We start from the raw sequence: 8,874 nt of genomic DNA on the forward strand, positions 1-8,874 counted from the left end.
GTCCTGACCATTCAGCCCAGCACTCTCCAACCCCTTGAACATCCCTCTCATCCTAGCCTAGACTTGTTTGGCTCATTTCTCCACTGAAGAGTACAGGAACTGGTTGCTTTATCTTTTAAGAGGCAAGGTTTTTTCTTCCCCTCTCCTCATACAGGTTTCACTTGGCAAGTGAAACAGTCTTTGGATGTAGAACATTCTAAGTGACTGCTCAGCTGTCTAGCTGGTGGATGAATCAGTGGGTTGTGTAAGCCTTCAGCTTATTATAGGGGTAATCCATTCTCTATAAAAGCAGCTGACAGATTTAGTGAGGTCGTGTTTTGGGACATTAATTTTTGGGGTCATAGTTATACGTTTCTATTTCTCAAAAGAACAGGTATGTTCTTAAATTTAGAAGGGAAAGAATTATAAACTTCATCATGGTTTAATTGTAGATGGGAGACTTAGATCACTTCCTAATTTCTCTGCTTAGTATGGGGCAAGTCACTTTCCTGGCAATCAGTTTTCTTTTAGGTAAGAGCAATAATATGTAATAATTCTTGATACATTTAGAGACACCCACCACCACCACCACCATTAATAATTATAGTTATTATTAGGCAGTAGAATGGAGTAGTTAAGGACACAGGCTTTGGAAACATTGTTGGTGTTTGTATCTTGGCTCTGTCATGTACTTGCCATGTAACCTTTGGCAACTTATTTACCCTTTCTGTGTTTCATGGTTTATTTGTAAAGATGAACTTCTATAAAGGGTTTAGACAAAGATAGCTATATTATGATAACTCATATCTGCTAACCTCTTGAAATTCTCTACCTAGCATCCCTTTCCCTCTCTGACTTAATACCATTCAGGTACACACACTAACTGGATGTTCATTCTTTACCTTCATTATGTTGCACAAATTAAGCCCCATAACTTTTCTCCCCTCTCTGATTTATGCTTTTACATCTGGATAAGATGATTGGCAGCCTGTGGTACAAGGATACTGGAGAATCCTTCAGGGAAAATGAACTCGGTTTACCTTTAAACTTTGTTTCCTGACAGCAGAGGGTGCCATAATGTTTCTGGTGAGGGAATCTTTTGTGCAGAATTTTTTTTTTTTTTCCTGCCTGGTACTTAAGAGTGTTTCCAGGATACTGACATTGAGGAATTTTGTTATCCATTATATAATAATGACACAAACCAACATCAAGAAGAATGCAGTCACACACACAAAAAAATACAGTCATTAAATAGTTTTAAATTTTAATTAAGCATGTTTATTACCATCATATTTCATATCTGCCTATTTGTATTTCTTGGTTCAGATGTGTAAAGGTGGAATTTTTTCAAGAGTATATGACCAGTTTTATTTGCTAATGTTATATCCTTATACATTTGGGGGCAAGAGAGAAGGGAGGAGGAATGGTGAGGGGTCAGGGTGAGAGGAAGAAGTCTGGGAGGACGCAGCACTGGTGCTGGAATGATGTGAATTTTGATGCCATGAGGAATCTGCAAGATGAGCAGGACCAGATGGACGATAGTTCTGGGTGGAAATGTGCTGTTTGGCTTGCTGCTAATTGGAAACTGGTCAGAACGAGAAACAAATGTACATACCAAGGGGGATCCACAGTATGGCAGATTGAATTTTCTAAGATGGCTGAAGCAGGATCTTCACTCCATATGTTCACTTTCCAATGTGACATTGGCACTCCTATTAAGAGGTGGGACCTACTTTTTCTCCCCATGAATATATGTGGCCAGTGACTATGGTTGAAGTGATGTTTCCTAGACTAGGTTTTAAAGGTGGTAGACGTGATACCTGGGATCTACTTGGAATGCTAGCTCTTGGGACCTCACCAGCATGCCATTAGGAAGCGCAGGTTGCATGGAGAGACCATGCATAGGTGTTCTGGCTGACAGCTTACAGCCAGCATTGATTGCTAGGCTTATGAGTGAGGAAGTCTTTAGAGAGCTCTATCCTCAGTCACCTCCTCATTGTAACTACATGACAGACTGTGAGCGTAGAACTACTCAGCTCACCCTAGTCAGCCCCCAGAACTATGAGAGATAAGAAGAAAGTGGTTGTTTTAACACACCATGTTTTGGGGTGATTTGTTACCCAGCAATAGTAACTGAAATACAAAATTAAGCTCCATCTGCCAGAGGGGCTGGGATTTAAGAGTTAAGCTGAGTGCATTCCAAAGTTAAAATCTAAATAAGCAGAAAGGAGTTTGGGCACAGAAGGAGGATTCAAGATCAAGAATGGGTAGACAAGTAGGGAATCTATAATGAAGCATGACTGGTCAGGGTTCTATGACGTGGCAGACTTACTATCTTGCCCTTCTTAACAATAAACTCAGAGTTATAGTCTCCCTCACTTCCCTTATCATGGAAAATGTCAAACATATGCAAAAGTAGAGCAATTAATTCAGTGGACCCCATATTCATTGCCCAGTTTACACATGATCAACTCGTGGCCAACCTTATTTATACCCTTGGTCACCTTTCCCCTTCACATTATTCTGAAGCAAATTACAATCACAATATCATCTTATTCCTACGTATTTTAGATATAGCTCTAATTGTGTTTTTTAAAATTTTATTTTTATTAAATGTATTGGAGTGACTTTGGTTAATAAAATTATATAGGTTTCAAGTGTACAATTCAATAAGACAACATTTTTATATTGCATTGTGTGTTCACCACCCAAAGTCAAATCATCTGTCACCATATATTTGACCCCCTTTACACCTCTCTCTCTCTCTCTCCTTCCCCCTTTCCCTCTGGTAACCACTAAACTGTTGTCTTTGTCTATGAGTTTTTGTCCTGTTCATTTGATGCTTTCAGTTTTATATCCCGTGTATGAGTGAAATCTGGTTCTCAACTTTTTCTGTCTGGCTTGTTTCACTTAGCATGATTATCTCAAGATCTATCGATGCTGTTTCAGGTGGCAATATTTTATCTTATTTTATGGCTGAGTAGTAGTCCATTGTATATATGTACCACATCTTTATCCAGTCATCTATTAAAGGACACTTTGGTTGTTTCCATGTCCTGGGCACAATGAATAATGCTGCAATGAACATTGGGATGCATATATCTTTATGGATAAATGTTTTCAAATTTCGAAGTTAGATATGCAAAAGAGATTACTAGGTCATGTGATAATTCTATTCTTAAAATTTTGAGGAACCTCCATACTGTTTTCCATAGTGGCTGTACAATTTACGTTCCCACCAGCGGTGTATGTGTGTTCCTTTTTTCCCTACCATCCTGAGTGCACCTGATCTGGTCTGATCTTGGAAGCTAAGCAGGACTGGGCCTGTTTAGTACTTAGATGGGAAATTAACAATATGTTTTTTAACCATATATGTCAAAAATATTACCATTATTTCAACATTTATTAGTATAAAATATTTTAATAAGATTTTAGATTTTCCTTTTTATATTAAAGCACTTTTCCCATTTAGAAAAAAAAAGGTGCTGCTCGCTGCCAGCATTAATGTAAGGTAACATCACACATAGGAATCCTATGTTTTCTAGGATCTGACATTTTCAGTGATCAAGAATTGCTATATTTTGTAAATGGAAATATCACTGCTAAAAACAGAATGCTATAAATAGAATGATGTCATTTGTTTCCACCCACAGGCACAGCCAGCTAGTATTCTCAGGGCAAATGAACAAAAAATTAAGTCAAATCTGGTGCATATTTTATATGCCTCAATTTGGACTAGCTACTTGTGGCTAGTGGCTACCAAATTGGGCAATGCAGAACTAGTCATTGCAATTGGTCACTGTGACCCTTACATTACTTTTAGTGTAGGATCCCTACCATCGGTTCCCTATTTCTTTTTTTTCCTCTTGTAATTTTTTCTTTAAAGGAACTATGTTGTTTATCCTATTATAGTTTTCCACATTCTGTAGTTTGTTGCTTGCATCCCCATGATCATTTATCATGTTCTTCTGGTCCCTGTATTTCTTGTTAACAGAAAGCTTGATATAAAAGCTTTATTAGATTTAAAATAAAGTCTACTCGTAGGTTATGTTGTGTTCTTTTATTAGGAAACACACAATGACTGGCAGTTGTTGATGATAATTGTCTTAGATCCATTACCTTATTAGGGGCTGAATATTATTATTCATCTTTTGTTTATTAGCAGGAACATTACTCAACTTGGTAATGTAAATAATAATCGTGGCTTGATGTTTTCATTTTACAAAATTATTGCTTTAAAATTGTATAAAAATCAGTAAAAATGCCTACTTATTTATTATAGTGAGAATACTATGCAGATTATAGTTAATTTTCTTTTTTGGGGGGGTGGGGCACATGGGGTCAGTTTATTGCAGTTAAATACCTCTCGTTCATTTTTCAATAAAAAAATTAAAACCAATAGCTTTTCTTAAAATTTTTATTTTTTATTAGAATAACACATGTTAATGATAGAAAATTAGAAAATGTTGAAAAGTAGAAAGAAGAAATAGAGGAGAACAGTGGCCCTTAATTGTGTCACCCAAAGATAATCCTGTGAGCATTTTGGTTTATTTCCTCATAATCTCTTGCCTAAGCATTAAAAAAAAAAAAAAAAAAAAAAATTTATGATCACAGTGTAGTACGTATAGTATGTATTTGCATCCTGCTCTAATCTGTAAACATCATTTAAATGTCTTGCACAATATTTTAATTTATAGATATTAAGCATTTAGCGCGTTACTAATATTTTTTCATTTGTAAACCTGCTGTGATAAGAGTGATGTATTTCAGTTTCTATGTTTCAGAAACCATCCTTAGGAACTTATTTTAAAGAGCCGTGTGTGAAAGGTTAGGGTACAGTGTAGCATAACAAAATGAAATAATAACTCCACAATCTGAGAATCTTTCATTCAATCATGAAATATTTATGGAATTTCTCTTATGATGCTCTTCTAGGCAGTGGGGATACAGTGGTAAACAAATAGACATGATCTCTCGTTTCGTTGGGCTTACATTTTATTGTGTGTGGGGGGGAGGCAGAAAATAAGTCAACAAATGAGATTATTTCAGACAGAGATAAATACTATGAAGAAAATAAAACATGGAGGGGCTACATTAGAAAGAGTAGCTTTTTGTGGGAGTTTCTGGGCAGATGCTAAGTTTGGGATAGTTGAAAATATGGTGATCAGGGATGAAGGAAGCAGAGAATAGCACCAAAGTAAATGAACATTCTATTGGTAGAAGGAGAGAGAACAAACATTTATTTTTACTTATTTATTTATTTATTTATTTTTGTATCAACACCAATATTTTATTTTTAGAAGTGTTCATATTTCATAAATATTAAATATATCAATGGAAATATACAGTAGAACAAAAACTATGCATTTCAAAGAAATACCTGTACAAATATAAATCATTGAATTAGATATTCATTACATATGTTAAATAGTATAAATTATAAATTATACATTAAAATAATAGTTGTTTAAAATCCACATAAATGAAATATAAAGTTAAATATATCTAAATATATTCTTGAGTATGAATAATAAACATTTCTCATTGATAATTCTCATCTTAAACTTTTCAGAGTATTGGTAAACTAATTCTTTGCTCAAACTCATCTAATAATCTCATTTTTTTTAAAAAATGTATTTTTTTATGGTGACATTAGTTAATGAAATCCGGTGTTTCAGCTGTATATTTTATCAGTAAAGCACATATATATTTACATTGTGTGTTCATCTCCCATAGTTAGATGTCTTTCTGTCACCACATATTTGACTCTTTTACCCCACCTACCTCCGCCCCCCACCTATGTCCTCTCTAGTAACCACTAGTCTGTTGTCCATGTCCATGAGTCTCTGTTTGGAGAACAAACATTTTAGTATTAAAAGAAGTGTTCCAAAGAGACTCGAAAAGTGAGAGAGTCTATTGGTTTAAATCTACTAGCCGCATAAAGAGTTTCAGTATTATAAGCCATCAGAGAAATGAGAATCAAAGCCACAATGTGATACTTCTTCATACCCACTAGGATAGATGTAATTAAAAAGGCAGATAATAATAACTGTTGGCGAGGATATGAAGAAATTGGAATCCTCATATATTGATGGTGGGAACATATGGTGCCACTGCTTTGGAAAACAGTGTGGCAGTTCCTGAAAAAGTTAAACACAGAGTTACCATACTATGCAGCAATTTCACTCCCAAGAGAAATAAAAACATACGTCCACACAAAATCTTGAACATGAATATTCATAGCAGCATTACTCACATTAGCCAAAAAATGAAAACAGCCTAAATGTCTATCAACTGATGAATAGATAAGCAAAATATGGTTTAGTCATATGATGGAATATTATGCAGCTAGAAAAAGGAATGAAGTATTAATACATGCTACAACTTGGGTGAACCTTGAAAACATGCTAGGTGAAAGAAGCCAGTCACAGAGGACCATACATTGTATGATTCCATTTATATGAAATAGACAAAAACCATACAGACAGAAAGTAAATTGGTGATTGACCTGGGGGGAAAGAGAAGATGAGAAATGACTATTAATGGTTATGGGGTTATTTCTGGGATGATAAAAATGCTCTAAAATTGTAATAATTGTGCAACTCTATGAATGTATTCAAAACCATTGAGTTTTCTACTTAAAATGAATTAATTTTATGGCATATGAGTTATATTTCAATAAAGCTGTCATTAAAAAAGATGTGCTAGCACCGCACTCAAGAAATTCTTCCAAATGGAATGATGTGAGACCTGGAATTTGCTTCAAAATAGTCAATTATTGGGAGCTAAGTTTCTAAATGAAACAAGATTGGATATGGTTTGATGATTGTTAAAACTGTAGGTACAAGAGGGGCTCATTATACTATTTTCCCTGCTTTTCTATATATTTGATATTTTTTGTAATAAACCTTAATATTTTTTTTTAATTTAAAGTCCCTTGGTTCTGGTGTAGATATTAGCAGTTTATAACCATGAGAATTGGAATAGCCTGGTTAACAGTCTTGCCTCTGGAGGTAGTCTATATATTTTGAATCCTGGACATGTAACTTCTTTATGCTTCAGTTTACTCATCTATAAAATGGAAGCATAAAGCACCTACCTTAGAGGGATGTTACAAGGATTAAATGACTTAATATTTACAAAGTATTTGGAACACTCTGATAATTAGTAAGCATGAGTATGTCCACCTTTTAATTTACAAAAGAAGAAGGGAGGGAGAAAGGGAGAGAGAAAACCTTACAAAATGAGAGTAGCTGTTAGCCAAACAGAGAATTCCAAGTCTAAGGAATTTGAAGTCATGAGATTTTGAGGTAATTCCTACTCCATTCATTTTGGTGAAGCAAGAAGAAGGGGAAAGGAGGTGACGAGGCCATCTCCTTTTAGCAGTGAAGCTTTTGCTGCATTAGTGAGCAAAAAAATAAACCTTCAGCGACAAATGCAAAAATTTTTGCACTTTATTTTCAACCCTTAGTATTTATTACCTCAGTATCTCTGCCACAGCAAAACAGCACATTTTGCAAACCATCATGCTGTTTATATCACACTTCCTCAAGTTCTGCTTCCTACATAAACACCTATTAGCTGACATTATAGCCTACAGATACCTACTCAAAGAGGGTATTCTGGAGAGTAGGCATGCTTTGATTTCCTCCAGGACAGATGTAGGAGCATCAGTGTTAGAATATGAAACTTTAAAAAGTGTTTTTCAAAATGTTTTTTAAATATGTTTTTGAAATGTGGTTTTTTGGCTTGGACATTTCACTATGGAAAAGACCTGTAATGAATGTCTATTTTTGTGTAAAGAATGGGATTTAAAGTAAGTTTATAAGCTTTCAAGTGAAAGCCTAAAGTTATTTGGAATGGGAATTAGCAGTTACTTTGCAGTGATTTAACCATCTTTGTCCTTTTGATCACAGCATTTAAAGTTTTGTGACTTGGAACTACCCAACAAGAAATACAATTCACATCACAATTCAGTACACATATAAATATATATGACTGAAAAAAAATTTTCATGGAACAATACCCCTACTATGCTAGCTTTAGTCAGATGTCCTCTATTCTTTTCATTATCTCATTTTAAAACACGTTGATTTTATGACAAGGAATTCAGTTTCGGCAACATCACAGCTTGGTTTTTTCCATCTTATAAACTATTTTATTTCATATTTCTGGTACCTCGTGCTGTAGGGGATGGTGTTAGCACTTGGATATCCATCCTCTCACTTTCCTGAGGGTGGGTGACCTCAGTGAAATGAAAGATGTTAGGAGTGTGGAGACAAGACCATCTTACTCAAGTGAAACCTTTTGGTTCAACATGCATAGTTGGTCACAGAATGATTTCCTCCCAATTTTAAAAGAAAGAACGTTATCTTCCTTTTCCACCCCTCATTTTTAAATTGAGAATATAGTCATCTCGCCTTATTTGTGTTTTCGTTTTTTGCATTTTCAGTTACCTATGGTCAATCACCATCCAAATATATTAAACCGAAAATTCCAGAAATGATTTGTAAGTTTTATATTGCGTGTTGTTCTGAGTAGATTGATGAAATCTCGTGTGACTTGCTTTGTCCGGCCAAATTCTCCATGATATATATGCTCCTGCTTGTTAGTCACTTAGTAGCCTTCTCGGTTATCAGATCCAATGTCCCAGTCTCAGTGCTCACATTAAAGTAACCCTTATTTTACTTCTTAATGGTCCCAAAGCGCAAGAGTAGTGATGCCGGCAATACGGACATGCCAAAGAAGTTGTAAAGTGCTCCCTTTAAGGGAAAAGGTGAGTATAGTACAATAAAATATTTTGAGAGAGAACACTTTTATATAACTTTTATTACAGTATATTGTTATAATAATTCTATTCATTATTGTTGTTAATCTCTTACTGTACCTAATTTA

Source organism: Rousettus aegyptiacus, unplaced genomic scaffold (assembly GCF_014176215.1).
Source record: "Rousettus aegyptiacus isolate mRouAeg1 unplaced genomic scaffold, mRouAeg1.p scaffold_m13_p_10, whole genome shotgun sequence".
Classification (NCBI taxonomy): Eukaryota; Metazoa; Chordata; class Mammalia; order Chiroptera; family Pteropodidae; genus Rousettus; species Rousettus aegyptiacus.